Genomic DNA, 20,358 nt, shown 5'->3' with positions numbered 1-20,358 from the left:
CCACCCCTCCAGGGAGCACAGCTACATAACTTTCACCTGTGCTCCCACAGCTGACCCCACACTTGCCTCAGCTGATCAATCAGTGGTTCACATTGTGATCTCCCATACACAGACAGAACCTGCCTGAGGAGCAAGCTGATGGCTGTCAGCTACAGGCAGACCTAGCTTTGTACTGCATTTCTTAGAGCAACAACTGTTGCTTTCAGTCACTGAATATACCAAGGCCAATTACTATGCCAGGAACATTTATGGCATCAGTGAACAAAAAATGCGTTAAAAATTGTAATAGACAGGAGCCATTTATTCTTTTATAACTAGGTGACCAAAGAACAACAGTCCTTCTAGAGTCAAGCTGTTAAGAACTAATAGCATCAATCAATATCACATAGATAGATTACTTCCCTGCCCTAAGACCATCTTGCGACCATTTGGTGCTCCTAATTAAGCCCTCTTGATGGCATTTTGTCTGAGCCATGCGACATTTTGTGATAGGAGTTACTGCTAGTGTTCCCTTAACCCTACACCAAAGTAGGAGGTATCCATTCTCAGGGAATCATGCAGGCTTCCTCTGTATTTGATGCTCAGAGACAGCCCCAGAACTTTTTAAATCTTAGCTTAGCTCTCATCCAATAATGTTCATCAAACAGTGCAACTTGTCCTTTGGGGATGCCTTTGTTCTGCATCAACCAGTTCCAACGGAGTCTTCTTGGCTTGTTTTAGATCAGTTTTTCAACAGATAAAGCCAGGGTCTTTGAATTACAAAGTGAAATTGCAGAATGCATGATTCTCAACCAAACAGAACAGCAGGTGGGATGCAGGGTGAATACCTGAACCAACACCACCTGCAAGCAATCCTTCAATATCTTAGGAATCTCTAGCCACCCCAAATCCAGTGTTGTGCTTGATCTATCATCTCTGCTGAGTTTTTAGCTAAGCTGATGGTGAGCATCACGGTGGTGATGGGTGAGCAGTCAGACTAGAGGGTCTTAATCAACCGTAAGGATCCTGTGATCAGAGGAACGTGAATGTGCTGTTAAAGGTCACAAGCGCTGCACTGCAGCATGAGCATACACAGCGAAAGGCTTTCAGTAGAGCTTCAGTTCATAAATGAGGACTGGGTTATGGAAAATAGGCTCAAGATATAAAACAGAAAACAGATCTTAACGCCAGGTTCTGTGAATGCAACCAGCTGAATTTCACAGATATTGAATTTCAATGACAATTTCTTGTGTTATTTTACCCTCCAGCTCCACCCTGAACAGGAACATGTCAGTGACAAGCATTACTCCTCCAGGCTTGACCTAACAGTGCTTTACTTGCACTATGAGCTAATGGCTGTGCTTACAGCACCTCAGGGAGACACCTCAGAGATCACAATGTCCTTCGGGTACAGCAGGAGACACTCAACTCTCCAAATGTGGAGTTTAATTTGTCCAAAGAGGAGACAGGATTCCCATGCTAATAACTTAGGACCATTTCAGTCATAGGTTTAAAGATGATGTAAGTGCTGAGGCAATACATGAACTAGATGAATGAAGCCCAGATGTCAGGGCTCAAGTCGTGACTCCAGCCCCAGCTGGAGCTAAGGCTGTCTTGAATTCATCACAACACAGTTACATTATTTGCTCATACTGTGGATTTGCATAGGGACAACAGGAAGGTCAGAATTGCTTCAATAGAGCTATGCAATCTTTGTCCTAAATACTGGAAACCCACAGCGTTGGACAAATAAAATGAATTAAGTCTGAAGTGCTTTACATGGATTGTGATCCTATGTTTGCCTCACAAACTTACCTGAGACTTTCCAATCAAAAATCAGAGTGTCATCTCCAATTGTGTAGATGTATGTTCCCTCGTCTTCTTTCGTTACAGCTGAAGCCACAAGCTTATGCAGTTTCCCTTTATCTTCCATTGTGAATTTCTTACTGGTCTTGATTTCTTTGCCATTTTTGTACCACTTCACCATGACATTGGCTTCAGAGGTCTCAGAAACAAATTCAGCTTGTTTTCCAGCAACGGCCCTGATTACTCCTCCACTTGTCTCTTTGATTACGAAGTTTGCCAGTGCTGAAACAAAATATGAAGACACAAAATACATATGATGGTAAAGAACTGCAGGGACATTGGTGACCATGAGGCATTCATTTATCATAAGATCAAACGTGCACGTTTAATCCTAGTTCTAATTGCTAGATTCTAATTCAGAAGCTGGCAAATTGGCAGCTTTTATAAACCACGTACCAGATTACCTTATCTCCACAAGTTGAAGGATGTACACTGTACAGGGGACAGAGCCAAAGGAAGAAGCCCAAGGCTTCAAGAAAATGTCTAAAATAGGAAAACTGAGGAAAGAATTGGAACAAGCAAACTAGAAGGAAATCAATGGAGGGGGTATCTATTACTGCACTGTAACCCCCTGGCAAACAAATCAAGCCTAAAAGATAGAGATATCACTTAGGACTGAAAAGAAAAAAGAAAAAAAAGAATTCCTTTATGGAAATTAATTGGAGTGCAAAAGTTAGATGATAAAACTGGCCCTTATTAACACACAGTGGAATAATTGACTTCAAAGATTCAAAATCTCACCACTGTCTTAGCCAAAAGTTCAAGCCTAAGTCCACGGTCCTATTTTACTGAGGGTAATTGAGCTTGTTTTCCAACTTCTTGTTAACATATCATTTCAAAACAGCGCACACAACTGAGTTGGGTCTGTTGAGACAGCGCAGTCAGAGCTGCTAAAATCAAAGTCTGGATTATGCATGCATTTGTTCTGCAGTTCCAAGAACACGCATGTATAATACAAATTCAACAACGTTCTACAGAATGCCTGTATTTAGGAGCTCGAGAGCCAGCTGATGGACACTGGGATGACTGAGATCCTGTCAATACATTTAACTCCATCCTATCATACAGTCAAATTTCATTCATTTTTTCAGGAACTGTCTCTTATCATTGTAGTCCCGTCACCACTGCTGGATGTGAGCCCAACCACACAAAAGCAGCTGCTGGTTTTCACTGCAGATACTGCAGTAAGGAGAAACAGCCTCCAGACTGGACCAGCTGAGCGTGGCCCTACCAGGATTTGCTCCAAAGGTCTTATTACCAGTAGTGCTTCCCGATGAAATACATGGGGGTCCTCCTTTGATTCCAACCCCAACCCACCCCACCATGCCCCCTGATAACATCCATCAGGGCCACATCTCGACAGCTCCTGAACACCTCCAGGGATCCCACCACCTACCTGGGCAGCCTGTGCCAGTTAATTCTATGGGCAGACTTGCCAGTATGAAATATTATGCTAACATGACAAAGAGAGAGAAGAAAAGCAAAATTAAGACTAGCTGACAAGCCTTGGCAGGAAGTTCTGCTCTCCATCAATTTAGTCCCTGTGACTCTTCACAGGTGTTTTCTACATTTGGGATCACTGCTACAAAAAGAGATGTTGACATCATCTCTTGTGGCCACCCTGACAGAAGAGCAGGAAGGCTGGGATGCGCTTTTTCCTGTCTTTCCCTTGATTTCCTCTATATCTTAGGGACGAATCACAGGACAGAACACAGAAATCAAATGGCTCTACAAAGCAGATTGGCCAGTTCAAGTCAAAACAGCCACTGAAAACACCCCAGATGCTGTCTGACAACAGCTGGACTGTCGGGGAGTCAGGTGAATGCAGTCTGCTGGCCCTGGGCAGGAAGAGGACAGCCCAGACTGTCACATACCTTTCACTGAAAGCTGATAGAGCATTTTATCCCCCTCACAGATGCACTGATAACTTGCAGCATCATCCATTGAGTCGTTGTGAATTTTCAGGGTGTGTTTCTTCCCCACAATTTGCAGTTCATAATTTTCACTGGCCTTGAGCTCCTTCCCATCCTTCATCCACTCCACAGTAGCGCCTGTGTCTGAAAGCTCAGCCTGCAGTTTGGCTTCCTCACGCAGCCAAGCGCAGATCTTTTCTACATCTTTGCTCTTCTTGGTAAATCTCACTGCAGCACCTGTCAGGAGCAAAGGCCTCGTTATTTCAATTTATATCAGGCTAACGTGGTCAATGTTTGCTGCAACATCTCTGAAAAAGTATCACCTTCTGTTCCTGCACTCATCATTGTGTCAGTGCTGAGCAATTCACGATATTTCATTTGGTCTTCTTGCTGGATTTACTAAGTAAAAATCAACCAAACATCTCCTTCTACTGATTAATAATGCTCTAAACATGCTTCTGCAGAGGTTTCCACCCAATGACAAACAGGTCCTCCCATCATGAATGTTTATTTGTTCTACTTTGTCATGCAAAGCTGATTGATAGAGATATTATTGGAATGATTGCTCCCCTACTTCTAAACTATTCCAGTGCAATCAGAAAGGCTGTCTGAACCTGCAGCTGAAAGTACTGCTCTATGGTCATGCAGTGGTAAACCTGGTGACTGAATGCACTGGCCAATAGCTGTGAACTGCAGACATTCATCAGCTGGCATGCTTGCACGTTGTTGTAAGGTCAATAGTAAACATGGCATCCCCTCCAGGTACAGCTTCACCAGTTGTTAGGGGGGATTTCACAGCCAGGACTGGGTCTGAGGAAGAACATGTATGTCTTAATGCTCTTTAGATGCAAGTCTGGTATCTCATTTAGAGATGGAAGATTAAATCATAGGTACATTTCTACTTCTCCCTTTGCATGAGTGCTAGAAGAAGCACTTCTGTGCTTAAGATCTGTTACAGAAAGTTCTGCCTCTTGCACATGTGAGATATCAATAGATAAGGATATTCATGTCTCTGTCACAGAAACAACTCGTATCACTTTAGTGGTAGCTGGAGGTTGATAGGAGATAGGAGAACTAGGAATAAAGGAAAGCCTTTGGTGTGTTAATGCACTGCTAACCTTAAAGTCAAAGGAAGCATCTTTAGGGAACCAACACAGCTGCTCAGCACACACTGACCCATTTCCATTGGGGTTTTTGTGCTTACCAAGGTGCACGCTCCCTGGGAATTCCAGAGACGGGCTCTGTCCATGCGCATTGACTGCAGACACTCGGAACTGATCATCAGCCTCTTCAGACAGATTGCTCACCGTGAACTCTGGGACGGGGACATGAGACTCGTGGCACCTCACCCAGGTGAAGCCAGTTAGTTTCTTGCATTCCACAATGTAGCCATCGACTGGAATGGGGCGGTGCATCTTCGGAGGGGACCATGCCAGCGTCACTGAGGTTTCTGTTTTATTTTTCACCACGGGGTCAGTTGGGGGCTGGGTGGGAGGTTTTCTGGGAGCTGAACAGAAATAAATTTCAGAAATATTAGCATAAGGTCATGTAGGCTGGAAAAGACCTTCAAAAGACCTTCAAAATCAGCAGACTCAACTTTCAGCATGACCTACTGAGTCTCACCATTAACTACTGTGGTACCTGAGGACATACATGACAAGCTTATTCCTGCAGGTATTTACATAGTGAATATATTCACCCTCTGGTTGCTTTGGAACATTTTAGAGGTTAAAATCCCATCAGACTTTTTCACTGTGTGCAGCCACTGATACAGGCAGGAGGCTGGGAATTACCTGATGGGCTCTAGTTACAGACTACTGACACAGTAAAGGATTGATTTCATTTAATTTTGGCCATCAGAAAGTTTGGTGTCTGGTTTCAGTCACCCATCTGGACTCCAATTATAATCATATGGAGAACAGCACATTCAGGAGAACTCATCTCAATAAACCTGAATGAAATCACAGAATCATAGGATCATGGGAGGGCTTGGGTTGGAAGAAACCTTCAAGATCATTAAGTGCTAGATGCCAAAGGTCCCACTAACACAGTATTAAGCCAAAAGCTAGATGCTGGAATCAGATCTCCTGACCTTACCATCAGAAACTGAGATGTCATATTTTGCTCAGAGGTGCCTGCTTGTAGGAGGGACAGCTTCCGAGCTTTTTCTGCTCCAGGAACCAGCTCGAGCTTCAGAATTTAAACAGCAGTCAGAAATTAAACTGAGCTTTGTCACCTCCATCAAATAGAAGGAGTGGTTGGGTGGTACAGCTTTCCAAATCGCTTAGAAACTGTCACAACAATCAGATGCCTACCTTTTCTTTTTTAACTTGTTAATACATAGAGCTTAATAGCATCAGAATGCCCCAAGCACTTCAGACAACAGGACAGCTGTAAACCCTTCTTTAAGGATTCCTTTGTTTAACCACTGAGTAACTGTAATTCAGTGGTGCTGGTAGGAGAAGGGAAGTCCTAATCTTCCCAGATGGTGAACAGAGTTGATGTTCACATGCAGACTGGTGCTGCAGCAGAGCCAGAAACCACTCATTTGGGAAACACAGCACCAAGAAAATAATGGGAATAGCTTCATAAAATCAGGAGCTTCACTCAAATTTCATGTCAGATCTATAATTCTTCCTATTTTCAGGAAGAAATGATTTCCCTTTTTCTTGTAGTTTTATTTTCTTTTCCTTTCCAGCAAGCAGCTTTGTAGCTTACAAATTGTTTTCTAATCACCTCCTGGTGTGGACAAATCACACAGGTCTGACTCCATGTTTTACATAGTTAGCATATTATATTTGTTCCACTATGGAACTGTACAGTCATAGAATGGCCTGGGTTGAAAAGGATCCCAAAAATCATCCAGTTCCAACCCCCTGCTATGTGCAGGGACGCCATCCACCAGACCAGGCTGCCCAGAGCCACATCCAGCCTGGCCTTGAATGCCTGCAGGGATGGGGCATCCACAGCCTCCTTGGGCAACCTGTTCCAGTGCGTCACCACCCTCTGAGTGAAAAACATCTTCCTAAGATCCAACCTGATCCACAACCCCTACACACCCTCAGAGCCCCCTAGAGCCCCTAGTCCTCCTATTGCCCACCACAGCCCCATATGCCCACTAGAGTCCCCCTCAACTCTCTTTACAGGCCCTGCACAGCTCTATATAACAGTCTTATAGAACTACCTCTAGTAGAAGCAAACTCCACACAGAGATCCTTTCCCAGCACACTGCGCCACGGGGGGAGCAAAACGGGGGGGGGGGCACATACACACACAGCGCCGGGGGGGCCCGTAACCGACCCCCACCCATCCTTTAAAGGGGTGGGGGGTCCGTTTTAATGGGGGGGGGGGCGAGATCACCTTCACCCCCCACCCCCCCATCCCCAACCCATCCTTTAAAAGGGGGGTGTCCATTTTGGTGTTGGGGGGCAGTGACAATCCGCCCCCCCACCCCATCGTTTAAAGGAGGGGGGGTCCGAGACCACCCCCCCCACCCCATCTTTTAAGGGGGGGGGTCAGGGGCTCATGGGGGGCAGCACATCGTGCACAACATTGGGGGGGGGGGGGGGGGCTTTAAAAGGGGGGGGTTACAAAAAGCATAGCTCTCAACTATAGATGGGATTGGGGGGGGCTCAATCGATGGGGGGGGGCCCTTCATGCAGGGGGGGCACAGCGTAAGTCAGCGGCATTGAGGGGGGGTGTTGGGGCTGTTTGGCCTTTGGGGGGGTTATTGTGTGCCCCACCCCCACCACCCCCACACACAATGGGGTGTTAATGTGGGGGGGGGGGCTTAGATTAGTTGCGTTCCCTATAGCACTGCCCCCCCCCGTCATTAACCCCCCCGCTTTATCCTTACGGCTGAGCCCCCCCCCGACAGCGCCCCATTCATCTTGATGGGGGGGGGGGTTTGTCACACGACCCCGGCACGGCTTACGGCACATCGTCGACCCCACCCCACCCCCCATAACCCCACCCGGGGGGGGAGGGGGCGATGTGGTGAGTGGGGGGGGGGTTCCGGAGGTGGGGGTGAGCAAAGCGCAATATGGGGGGGGGGGTCCTATAACTGGAGGGCAGCGGCTGCACAAAGAGCCCGCGGGGGTCGGAGAGCAGCACTTTGGCTGGGGGGGGTCCACGGGGTCCGGGGGTAATGCTGCCCCACCCCCTCCCCCACCCCCCACTGCCGACCCCCCCCCCCGCGTTGCCCCCCCGCCCCAACGTCAGCTCCTGCGGCAGCTCCTCGTCGCTCTCCTCCTCCTCTTCCTCGTCTGGGGGGTCAATATGTGGGGGGGGGGGGTCCCATCGGGCAGCGGCAGCTCCGCCGGCTCCGATTGGCTGAGCCGCAGTGCGCGGGAGCGGCTGTTGTGTGCCGGTCGGTGGAGGGGAGGCTCTTCATGGAGCTGCCCTGCAGCCAACAACAGCCTGAATGAGATCCTGGAGTCCCAGACGCTGGAGGATGAGCTGGGAAAGGGCAGAGGCTCCCCACAGAAGGGCAAATCACGTCTGATAACGTGAGTGTGGAGCACAGCCAGCCCCTTCCTCACATGTGTGGGGCTTCCATGTTCCTCTGTGCCCATTGCAATGTGCCACCCCAATCCTGCTGCCCAGCCAGGAGTGGATGGGATGAGCAGGTTGGGATGCACAGAGCAGTGCTCAGACATTGCTGGGACATTTGTGCACTGCTGTTGAGCTTCCCTTTGTGCAGCAGGGGAGAGGATGGAGGTTTACAGGTGGATGGTTGTTATTTCTATGGCATTGCACAGGTGGTAGAACCATGTCCATTCCCAAACTTATTCCAGGGCATGCGGGAATTTGTGCAGTTGTAGTTCCTGAATTGTGCTATTTAAAACCCTCCTGTAAATGGGGATGTTTTGTAATGCCTGCTGGGGCTGCAGGCAGCATTGCCTTCCTCCTTAGGGGGCAGGTTTAATCACAAGCCTCCCTATTTCCTATCACAAATGTCCTACAAACCATGTCTGGGCATTGCTGTCTCGGCCTGGATCTCAGCTCCTGAGACTGTCAGATGTGAAGCAGCAGCAGCTGGGACAGGGCTGGCTCTGTGTGCCCTCTCTGGGTCTGTGGGCACAGAGTGGGGCAGAGGGATGACTGTGAGAGGGAGGAATTGCCCAGCCACAAGAAAGAGGAAATCAGCTGAAAAGGGGAGATTTGAGAAGCACTGAGGCTGTGGCTGCTTTGACAGTAAGAAGAAACCAAGCTGTCACTGTGCAGATGGGAACTCCAGTAGGAGAGCTGTGGTGGCTTTACAGATGGCAGACAGCAGCTGGAGTGTAGAGCCAAGGGTAGGGGGGGATCTTCCTCTTAGCAATGCCATGCAAAGAATGATGCAGACTCCTGCAGGGTCGGCTTTGCTGTGTGACCCTGGGTGGAAGCAGCTGGAAGGTCTCAGCCCTTCTGCATTATCCCAGGAGCTGGGGCAGTGCTCGGTCTCATCCCACCTCTGCTAATAGCAAATGCAGAATCCCTTATCTGAGTGCCCTTTTCTCTCATGTAGAGTCACCAACCCTGGGAAGTTCACAAAAAGTTTGGGTGTTGTGTTGAGGGATGTGATTTAACTGGGAAGTATTGGTGATGGTTGGACTGGATGATCATAAGATCATCCAGATCATAAGATCTGAGATCATAAGATCATAAGATCATCCAGGTCTTTTCCAACCTTGAAAATTCTATGGAGTTGTAGCAGATTGTGGGGGTGTAGGTGTGGTATATATATGTACACAGATGGGAATATCCGTATGGAAAAGATAGATCCATGTGTGTTCTGGGCTGCACTGAAAAAGGGGTGGCCAGCAGGAGAGGGAGGTGATTGTCCACTCCTGCTCAGCTCTTGTGAGGCCATATTTGCAGCACTGTGTCCAGGCCTGGGAAGGATGTGGAGCTGTTGGGGGGGGTCCAGAGGAGGGCCACTGTGATGATCAGAGGGCTGGAGCAGCTCTCCTATGAGGAAAGGTGGAGGGATCTGGGCTTGTTTAGCCTGGAGAATGGAAGGCTGTGGGGAGACCTCATTGTGGCCTTTGAGTACTTGAAGGGAGCGTATAAACAGGAGGGGGAATGGCTGTTTATGAGGGTGGATAATGATAGGACAAGGGGGAATGGTTTAAAACTGAGACTGGGGAGGTATAGGTTGGATCTTAGGTAGATGTTTTTTGCTCAGAGGGTGGTGACACACTGGAACAGGTTGCCCAAGGAGGCTGTGGATGCCCCATTCAAGGCCTGCAGGCATTCAAGGCCAGGTTGGATGGGCTCTGTCCATGAGCATTGACTGCAGACACTTGGAACTGATCATCACCCTCTGCAGACAGATTTACAGCCCCTGCACAGCTCTATATAACAGTCTTATAGAACTACCTCTAGTAGAAGCAATCTCCACACAGAGATCTTTTCCCAGCGCCCCTTTGTGACATCATAATGCCCCTTTGTGACATCATAACACCCTTTGTGACATCATAATGCACCTTTCTGATGCCATAATGCCCCTTTCTGACGTCATAATGACCCATTGTGATGTCTTAATGCCCCTTTGTGACGTCATAATGCCCTTTGTGATGTCATAATGCCATTTGAGACGTCATAAGGCTCCTTTGTTTTCATAATGCCTCTTTGTGACGTGATAATGCCTCTTTGTGACGTCATAATGCCCTTTGTGACGTCTTAATTCCCCTTTGTGATGTCTTAATGCTCTTTTGTGATGTCACAATACCCCTTTGTGATGTCATAACACCCCTTTGTGACATCACAATGCCCCTTTCAGACGTCATAATGACCCTTTTTGACGTCATAATTCCCCTTTGTGATGTCATAATGCTTCTTTGTGGTGTCATAATGCTTCTTTGTGATGTCATAATGCTACTTTGTGACGTCACAACGCCCTTTGTGACGTCATAATGCCCTTTGAGACGTCATAATGCTCCTTTGTGATGTCATAATGCTCCTTTGTGATTCATAATGCCCTTTGTGATGTCATAATGCCCTTTCTGTCGTCATAATGCCCCTTTGTGGTGTCATAATGCTTCTTTGTGAGGTATCTGTGGTGCCATTGATAATGAAGTGTGATGAACTGGAAGGCTTTCAGTAGAATTGCAGCCCTAACATAAACAATGACTTGAACTCTGGAATTCTGTGTAAAATCATTAGCTAGCTTGTGGTCCGGGTCTTCAAACCAAAGGCTGTGAGGTGCTGCTCTTGTTGACGCAGGCTGTGAAAGATGCCTTGAGCTCTAAGAGTAATTTCCCTTCTGCTCTTTATATGAACGTCAAATCCACAATTAGAATATTAAGAAGATAATATAAAATTTTGTGCTGCTGGACTGAGGACTTCCATTAGCTGTTAGCCATAGTTTGGAACTTGCAAAGCAATCATATTGGAGCCTTGCTGGGCAACCTGCTCCAGTGTCTCACCACACCCACAGTAAAGCATTTCTTCCTAATATCCAATCCTAATCTACCTTCTTCCCATGTAAAGCCATTTCCCCTCATTCTGTTGCTACCTGCCCTTATGAAAAGTCCCTCCCCAGCCTTCCCTGTAGGCCCTCTTCAGATACTGGAAGGCCACTCTAAGGTCTCCTTGGAGTCTTCTCCAGGCTGAAGAGCCCCATCTCTCTCAGCCTGTGCACATAGTAGAGGTGCTTTCAGCCCTCTCTGATCACCTTCATGGCCCTCCTCTGGACCTGCCTGAACATCTCCAAGTCCTTCTTGTGTTGAGGGCTCCAGAACTGCGTGCAGTGCTCCAGATGGGGTTTCAATGAGAGGAGTGTGGAGGGGCAGCACCACCTCCCTCGACCTGCTGGTCATGCTTCTGTGCTTTAAGCTTATGCTTTAAGGTCCTATATGCTTTAAGGTTTAGATAGTGCAGTCGCCTCACCTCTTCAGGTTTATCTGTGAAGGTCCCTTCCAAGTGAACCGTGCTGATCCAGACAGTTCGGATTGCTCATTAAAGTGTTTTAGTAAGTTGGGCTGGTCCTACGAAGCAGTATGACTGCAGTAAGCAGTGTACATGGTGCGCTGTGAGTACTGCACACATTCCTCTTGGCAGCTTGTGGAACAGAAACTGTGCATTGTTTGGATTGTGTAAGTATTCCTGTTGGTCTCTTGTGATGCTTACCTTCTTAGAGCACCTTTCCTCGTTTGGCTCTACATATTTTGGTACCTTACTTGTTCTGTTTGGCTTAGCAGGGAAGGTCTTCTTCTGAAGCATCCTCAGTCTTGGTCTGGGCAGCATACTTAGAAATGACATGGACGTTACATGAGTGGGTGGTCAAAGGGGGGAAGAACTCACCTTTCTGATCTGTTTCCTTTTAGAACACAGTCCTGGAGAGGATTTGCTTTCCTTGTTTCCTGGAGACTTGGATTCTTAGATGGTTTTGACTGCAGCTATTTCTGATGTTAATTCCTTTTTCTGTACTTTAGTAGCCAAGTGCAAGTGGAGTGCTTTGGGAATTGTCTGAAGTTGCCAGGTTGCGTGTGATCACAAATGTAACGTGGAGTTATGTGTGGTGCCAGTGATAATTAAGTGTGATGAACTTGAAGGCTTTCAGTACAATTTCAGCCCTAATGTAAACAGTGACTTGAACTCTGGAATTCTGTGTAAAATCATTAGCTAGCTTGTGGTCCAGGTCTTGAAACCAAAGGCTATGAGGTGCTGCTCTTGTTGACGCAGGCTGTGAAAGATGACTTGAGCTCTAAGAGTAATTTCCCTTCTGCTCTTCATATGAACGTCATATCAACAATTAGAATATTAAGAACATAATATAAAAGTTGTTGCTGCTGGCCTGTGGACTTCCATTAGCTGTTAGCCATAGTTTGGAACTTGCAAACCAATCTTATTTAGACTTTAGTGGTGAAATCTTCTGATGAAATCTTCCTTCTAATTCTGCAAAAGAATCTCGGTGGAACATTTCTGTCTGAAAAGGCTCTGGCATATGAAGATGTGCCAGACTGCAGCCATGTGCCAGATGCGTTTGGATCCATGGAATTTTCTGATGTAGCTTCAGTGTTTGAAGAATCTCCACTCGATCTAAATACTCAGAAAACAAAGCAGGTGTGTGAAGATGTACAGCTAGTTTCTTACAGAAAAAATACAGCTCTTAATCTAGAAATCTGCTTCTCATTGTATCTAGTGCTTACTCCATATTTAAGTATCTAGTGGACCTTGACCAAAGGAAGATAAAGATAGAGCAAAGAAGTATGTTAAGCATAAATTTTGTTGCCTTCTACCTGTAGGCCATGGTTGGTTTGACGTGATCCCTAACTCCAGTGTTTGGTTTGCACAGAAACAGCAAGCAAGGGAACAAGTAAAGGAGTCAGTGAGGATTTTAAAACACAATGGGAAGCGATAAGGCACAGTTAATAAGATTCTGGAGTTAGGCTGGAGGTAGGCAGAGGTTGAAAGGTACCGAAAGAAATTCAATCTTACTGTGTTGGACAACAAAATCCACTGTGATATTATTCAAATTTTTAACTAAACCAAGTGATAATTCATATTTATGTTTAGATAAGCTGGTGAAGGTTAATCCTCAATGGAGAATTGAGATGAACAAATAAAAAAATGGTGTTTGACAGTCTATAAGAAACGAACTTATTCTAGGAGAGAATCAGAGTTTTCAACTGTTTTGTTCATAGCCAAATAATGTATGATATTTTTATAAGCATTGTGTCTGACCTTCTCAGCTGTTAGAATTTCTTTGACAGTAACTTCTCCGGCTGTGATCAGAAAACCTTTTGTTCCGTCTCTGGCACCATTCGAGGCATGATACTCAACTGGGTGATATGGAATTCACACTGTCAACTCCAGTGACAAGAAAAGTGGCATCTAAGAAGCGTGCAAACACAGAGAATGTTGATGCAGAGTCAGTGTTAAGAAATGAGCTGCCCTTTGCATTTCCTGCTCCAAAGGCCTTCTTTTCGAAGAGCCAGACAGAGAAGCAAGTAGAAGGCATATCTTTTTAGGCGCCTACTTCCAAAGGTATGTTGTATCTAACAAATGGAAACCTAGAACATGTGTAGCTTAGGAATTTTTTACTTTTAATATGAATGCAGTACTTGTAGGTCCTAAAATTCTGAAAGGTTTCAGTGTGGGGTTTATTTGGTCACAGCACATACAGCTGCCATCCTGTACATCTGACAGTGCACTGCAAGCGGTTTAACCATATATCAGGGCATGGTACACGTCTGTTAATGATAGAAGTTCTCACAGTTTCACAAGGAGCATGCCTTGAGATGCATTCAGATAATGAGATAAGTGCTGTGTTCCTAAAACTAGCATGTGTCTCCACTCTCCATCGAGATTTAGTAGATAATTTCTTTAACAATTATGATGAGAGTTTTGTTTTGTTTTTATTTTTTTCTGGGCTATTATTTTGAGTGAAAGAAAAGGGTATGCTTTTATTTAAGCGAGCTTTTGATTGCATCATGCTTCTAAATTAAATGTAACCTACTGAATTCCTCATGATAGCATACGAGTACTTGCGTGTATCTGTTCTCCCTAATAGAGGGAGAAGAGACTCAGTGAACCTGGACAGTGTTACCCAGGGTTGTGAGAACAGCTAAATGATTGTTGAGAACTGGTCAACTCGTGAGCCTGAGACCTGGGATCCTCCATCCTAGGGTGGAACTTTACTGGAGCACGTGGGTGCCACAGCAACAAAAGGACTGTGTACAATAGACTGAGAGTTTGCTGAGTTTCTTGGTTTACAGAAAGCACAACTAACTCAGCAGCAAGTGACGTATTTGGGATAGGAGATGACAGCTGGACTTTGAACCTTAAGGACTGCCAAGAAAGAAGCCATCTGCTCAACCCCTGAGCTGCAAACTGCCAAGGAACTCCATACGTTGCCAGGAATGACAGGAGGGTGCCGACCATGGATACACAGCTACGGACTGATGGTAAACTTGAAACAGCTTGAAGTGAGTAAGGGATATCCAGGGTGCACTGGTGCTCAATATTCAAGAAGCCCATCAATCTACACTGGGCCAAAGGATACCAGTTTTAATATCTCATGCAGTGTTTACTGTACTGGAGGCAAAAGGGGGACATTGGCTTTCACCCCACAGAATCACAGAATCACAGAATTACCCGGGTTGGAAGGGACCTCAAGGATCATGTAGTTCCAACCCCCCTGCCTAGCAGGGCCACCAAACATACGCCTTTACTAGATCAGGTTGCCCAGGGCCCCGTCCAACCTGGTCTTGAACACCTCCAAGGACGGGGCATCCACAACCTCACTGGGCAGCCTGTTCCAGGACCTAACCACCCTTCTAGTAAAGAACTTTCCCCTAACATCCAACCTAAATCTTCCCTCCTTCAACTTAAAACCATTTCCCCTAGTCCTGCTATTATCAGCCCTTTCAAAGAGTTTACTCCCCTCCTGGGAGTAAGTTCCCTTCAGGTACTGAAAGGCTGCAATGAGGTCACCCCGCAACCTTCTCTTCTCCAGGCTGAACAAACCCAACTCCCTCAGCCTGTCCTCATAGGGGAGGTGCTCCAGCCCCCTGATCATCTTCCTGTCCCTCCTCTGGACCCTTTCCAAAATCTCCATATCTTTTTTGTACTGAGGGCTCCGCACCTGGACACAGTACTCCAGATGGGGCCTCACAAGAGCAGAGTAGAGAGGGACGATCACCTCCCTATCCCTGCTGACCACCCCTCTCCTGATGGAGCCCAGGATCCCATTTGCTTTCCGGGCTGCCAGAGCGCACTGCTGGCTCATGTTAAGTTTCTCATCTATCAGGACCCCTAGGTCTTTTTCAGCCGAGCTGCTCTCAAGGACAACTCCTCCCAGCCTGTACAGGTGCCTGGGGTTCTTCCGGCCCAAGTGCAAAACCTTGCACTTTGCTGTGTTGAACCTCATTAGGTTCACCCGAGCCCAGCTTTCCAGCCTGTCAAGGTCCCTCTGAATGGCATCTGTTCACCCCAAAGATTCCCGAAATACCAGGCCATCCTGGTAGAGCAGGGTGATATAGAAATAATTGTAACTACTATTGCCAACCCAGTATCTTTCCTTAGTGGAACTCCCCTGGTGGAGAACCAGGATGACATCACTGCTTTGAAACAACTGATGCTGCACATTACATCCAGTCGGTCGGAGCTGAAGGACGAACCCTTAGAAGATGCAGAAGACGCCTGGTTTACCAGCAGCTGCAGTTTTGTGAGACAAGGAGGCTGTAAGGCAGGACATGCAGTAACTGCTACTGAGCAGGGAATGGAAGCACAACCATCAGCCGTGGGGACTACCCCTCAGAAGGCTGAAATAACTGCCTTGACGAGAGCCTTAATGATATGGACAGATGCTAACTATGTGTTTGGGGTGTCACACGCTCATAGTACCATCTGAAAAGAGCAAGGATTGCTCACACACAAGGAAAAGAGCATGATGTAAATGTACCTATGTTGTAGGGCACAGTTCTCTATCCAGGCCCAAGTCTGTGTGGGTGTCTCCTCTATCCACAAAGCTGCTCACACTGCAGGAGGCACAGGCTGAGAGGAGAGGCCAGAGCAGCTCTCCCACTGTGACACGGAGCAGCAGGATACAAGTAAAGGAAGGCCCCGCAGCGGTACTGGGAAGGTTCCACACAGTCATCAATTTTTCATCTGAAAGGTAAAGAGGAATTCCCTTTTCTGCCCCTATCATCATTGGTCGGGTGAGTAGCAATGATGCCCGGTGTGCTTCCATCAATGGAGCAGAATAGGCGGAAGGCTGGGGTGCAGGCTTTCCTCTGCTGAGGTGAGTGGGGGCTCAGGGTGTTGCTCAGTGGTAGATTTGTTCACACTGAGTTCTAACAGGAAACTTGCTCAACATCGAAGGCCTTGCAAAAGTCTGGCTGAGTGATGTCAGTTGCTTTTCCTTTCCCTACTGATGCTGTCACTCCACTGTAGAAGGCCACCAAAGCGACCAGGCTGCATGTCTCCGTTTCCGCTGTTTCTCCATTTCCTTCTTGTTGCTCCCTGTAACCAGCAGGTTCAGCCATGCTGCTTTCCTGCCTCCTCTGCTGTGTTTCGTGTGGTCGGGATGGAGCTCAGAGCTCCAGCTCTGAGAAAGGTTTTCTGAGAAAGTTACCATCTCTTTTCCATTCCTTTACCCCTAAAAACAGTTTTCCAGTGTCTCTCATGCAAGAATTCTTTGAACAGCCTGCAGCTGACTCTCCTGAAGCTCAGGGTCCTGACTTTGCTTTTTGCCAGGCACACATTCCTTGAGATGAGGAACTCTAGGAGGGCATAGTCACTACAGCCCTGACCACCTCCAGTCTTAACCCCTGCTGTTCAGCATGTCCAGTAATGCTTCCCTTCTGCTTGGTGTGCTTAATGCTTGGCCCACAAAGTTATTGTCAGTGCACTCCAGCAGGCTCTCAGACAGTTTGCAGCAACTGGGATTGGTGCTGGGTGGTTGCTGGGAGGTGTCTCAGCAGAAAAGCTGGGCTGGGGTGGGCGTGCTGTGTCAGTCCTCATCGCAGCTGGCAGAGAGAGTTAGAGGAGGGTGATGGGTGCTGCCTGCTCTCAATGCTGCTGCACTGAATTTGGGGCACAGCAGCACACTGGTGAGTGAGCTGGGAGGGAGACGGACTGCTGCTGTGCATGGCTAGGCCAGAGCTGGAGGATTGTCAAACACGTGAGTCATGCTGGTGCAGCCATTGCAGCTGCAGCAGGAGTAGAAGACAAAGAGGTTTTGTAGAGGACAGAGGGTGGTGACTCATGGTTTGATGTCCAGGTGGAGGCCGATAACAAGTGGTGTCATCCAGGAGTCTGTCTTGGGACCAATGCTTTTTTACATGGTTATCAGAGACACCAATGATGCAATGGAGTGCACCCTCTGCTGTTTGCTGAGTGGTGCGGCTGACGCAGTGGAAGGAAGGGATGCCATTCAGAGGGAGCTCAACCGAGAGGTTGGCCTAGGTGAATTTAATGAGGTTCAACACAGCAAAGTGCAAGGTTTTGCACTTGGGCTGGAGGAATCCCAGGCATTTCTACAGACTGGGAGGAGCAGTCCTTAAGAGAAGCCCCGCAGAGAAGGACCTGGGGGTCCTGGTGGATGAAAAACAGAACGTGAGCCATCAGCGTGCTCTTGCAGCTCAGAGAGCAAATGGTCCCCTGGGCTCCATCAGAAGAGGGGATGGCCAGCAGGGACAGGGAGGTGATTGATCTTCATGATCCTTGAGGTCCCTTCCAACCCGGGCCATTCTATGATTCTGTGATTACACTCGCTGTCAGAAATAACGGCAGCTGTACAGATGTTGGATATATTTTGGGACAGTTCTTGTAACCAGCTGATTTTAAGACCTTGCCCGAGTCAAGAGTCTAAATTGAGTGTCAGAAGAAAGCTGGTAAAGTGGCTATTGCTCATTCTTTTTCATTTGCTGATTCTTTCATTCGGGTTCCTTTTCCAAAGGAGATTCTGGTGATGGAAGCAATTGAAGAAAGAACCAAAGCAGCTCTTGCCAAGAGTGCTTGAAGTCCCTGTGGAGAGAAGCAAAGAACTTGGGCTTCCTCTGGGATGCGCCCCATCATGTCTCAGGAAGGAGACAACTGCTGTTCCACTTTCTGCTTTGTGTGTGGAAAGGTACGTCTGGGTTTTCTTCTACTTGTTTTTCTTTCTTTTTCTGGCTTTGAAGGAGAAGGGGTGGAGCAAGGGGAGACCCACTGGTCATTTGTTAACTCAAGAGCAGGATGGATTCTGCATTGACTGTGAAAAACCTGGGCTAGTAGCATGGGCATGTTTCAGGCTGGACTCTTCTTTTGCTGCTTGGTTTCCTTTTGGCTACAGGGAGACAGCTGTCTAAAGGTGTGTTTTCAAACCCACTCTCCAAAACCATGTTTCATTGTTGCAGGTGGTTCAGTGTGCTCTTGCAGGGTAGATGTGTTTGCTGTAGAATCTGAATGGTTTCTGTTCCTAGGGGAGGACTGGGAGGAGGTAGTGAGAAGAGAATTCAATGCCTGAGGTGTATCTTAGTGAGAAATGTTGGCATGAGGTGCTGAAAGTCTTGAGTTGTCAAAGGCCAGTGAGGCTCAGACTCCTTAACCTGCTGGAGCAGGGTGGAAGCAAGGAGTGGGCACTGCCGTCACACAAGCTGCACTTGGTTCTGGTCTGCCAGGTCTGTGCTGGCCTGGATTTCTTCTGAGAAGTTTGTTGGAGCTGCTTGGAGTAGTGAAGGGTGGGGAAGAAGTGCTGCTCCAGAGCTATGAGACGTGCAGCTCCTTCTGAAGTGCTCCTGAGAAGGACGGAGCGCATTTGCTGCAGCTTTCTCTGCAGATGTGCTCCTCACCTTGAAATCCTCGTGGTTTGTCCTCAGCTCCTGACCACGGCCTGTTCTCTGTTTTGCAGGCTGATAACATGCAGAAGCCGCAGCTGGTGCGTGCTATGTCATCTTTAAACGTACCAGCATTTGCGGCAGCCCATGTTATTAAGAGCCACGTCGCCCAGGGGCCAGATGAGCTCTCTCTGGAGGTAAGCAGTTCCAGGCGTTCCGTGTTGTCGTGCATAGAAGAGGGCAGTCCTTTCTGCTTTGTTTTCCTACCAGATTTGCTGAATCTGGGATTGATGTTTCAATCTCTTTCAGGTCGGAGATCTGGTGAGCATTGTTGATATGAGGACATATCAACAGGCTGAGCCCCTGGTGGAGAGGCAAGCGTGGCTTTGAGGTAGGCACACGTTTTTGACTAGAGAGCACAACTTCAGTAGAGTTGGGAATCTCAGCTTGGAGCTGCTCTGCCTGCACAGGATGGCTGCTGGATGCAAACAGTTGCCCTGTGTCACTGTCAGTGGACCTTCCCTTTGGCTCTGGGCTCGGGCTAATGCTCACCTGTCTTTTTGTTCTAATTACAGGTTGGGCTTTTCCCTGGTGAGTGCATGGAACTCATCAGCGGAAAAGTTCCCGATTCCCTCCTCAATTCATTGCCAAAGCCAGGTGCGTAATTTACATTTGACAATGCGAGTTAGTCAAATAGGGTCAGAACGTTACTTTCAGGGGGTTTGTTTATGCCCAAGTTCAGCAAGCTTAGAAAGAGAACTACAGTAATCTCCTTGGGCACCTCCAGGGATGGGGAAAATCCATTCTTGCGTGTCCTTGTTGGGAATGTTCTTCCCGTTGTTACATGCTCTGTCGAATGCATTGCGCTCAGCTTCGTCCAACCGAGCCAGGCCTGAAATGAACTGGTTTCTTTGTTTTGTTGCGCAGAGCCAAAGAAATGGGGCAAGCTCATCAACGGCCTTTGTTCCCTGGTGAAGGTCAGCCCTGGGAGAGCAAAGCAGCCTGAGCCTCCGACATTCTCCGGATCCATGTCCTTGCTTGACATCGTTGAGAGGTATTTAGCCTTCAGGACTTGAGGGCTGAGCTGTAGGAATGGAAGCATCCTCTGCTGTTTGAAACAGAGGGCGTTTCTAAGCTGTGTTTCAGCAGAAAGCAGGCAGTGCCCAGAACAGGCAACTTTTGGCCAGGGCTCGGTGCAGCTCTTCCATCACCCTGCACCACGTCTGACAGCATGCTCTGTTTTCTCTGCAGAATGAGTTCTCCCAGGAAGAGGGCAGAGTCAGCAGCTGGCAGTTGGTGTTCCTGCTTCTGCCTGGGCAAACCATCCCCTGTGGCCAAACACCAACTGC

This window comes from Coturnix japonica, chromosome 17 (assembly GCF_054131305.1).
Source record: "Coturnix japonica strain WE chromosome 17, WE-NBRP24, whole genome shotgun sequence".
Classification (NCBI taxonomy): Eukaryota; Metazoa; Chordata; class Aves; order Galliformes; family Phasianidae; genus Coturnix; species Coturnix japonica.
The sequence above is the reverse complement of the archived record's forward strand: the minus strand, read 5'-3'. Positions refer to the sequence as shown.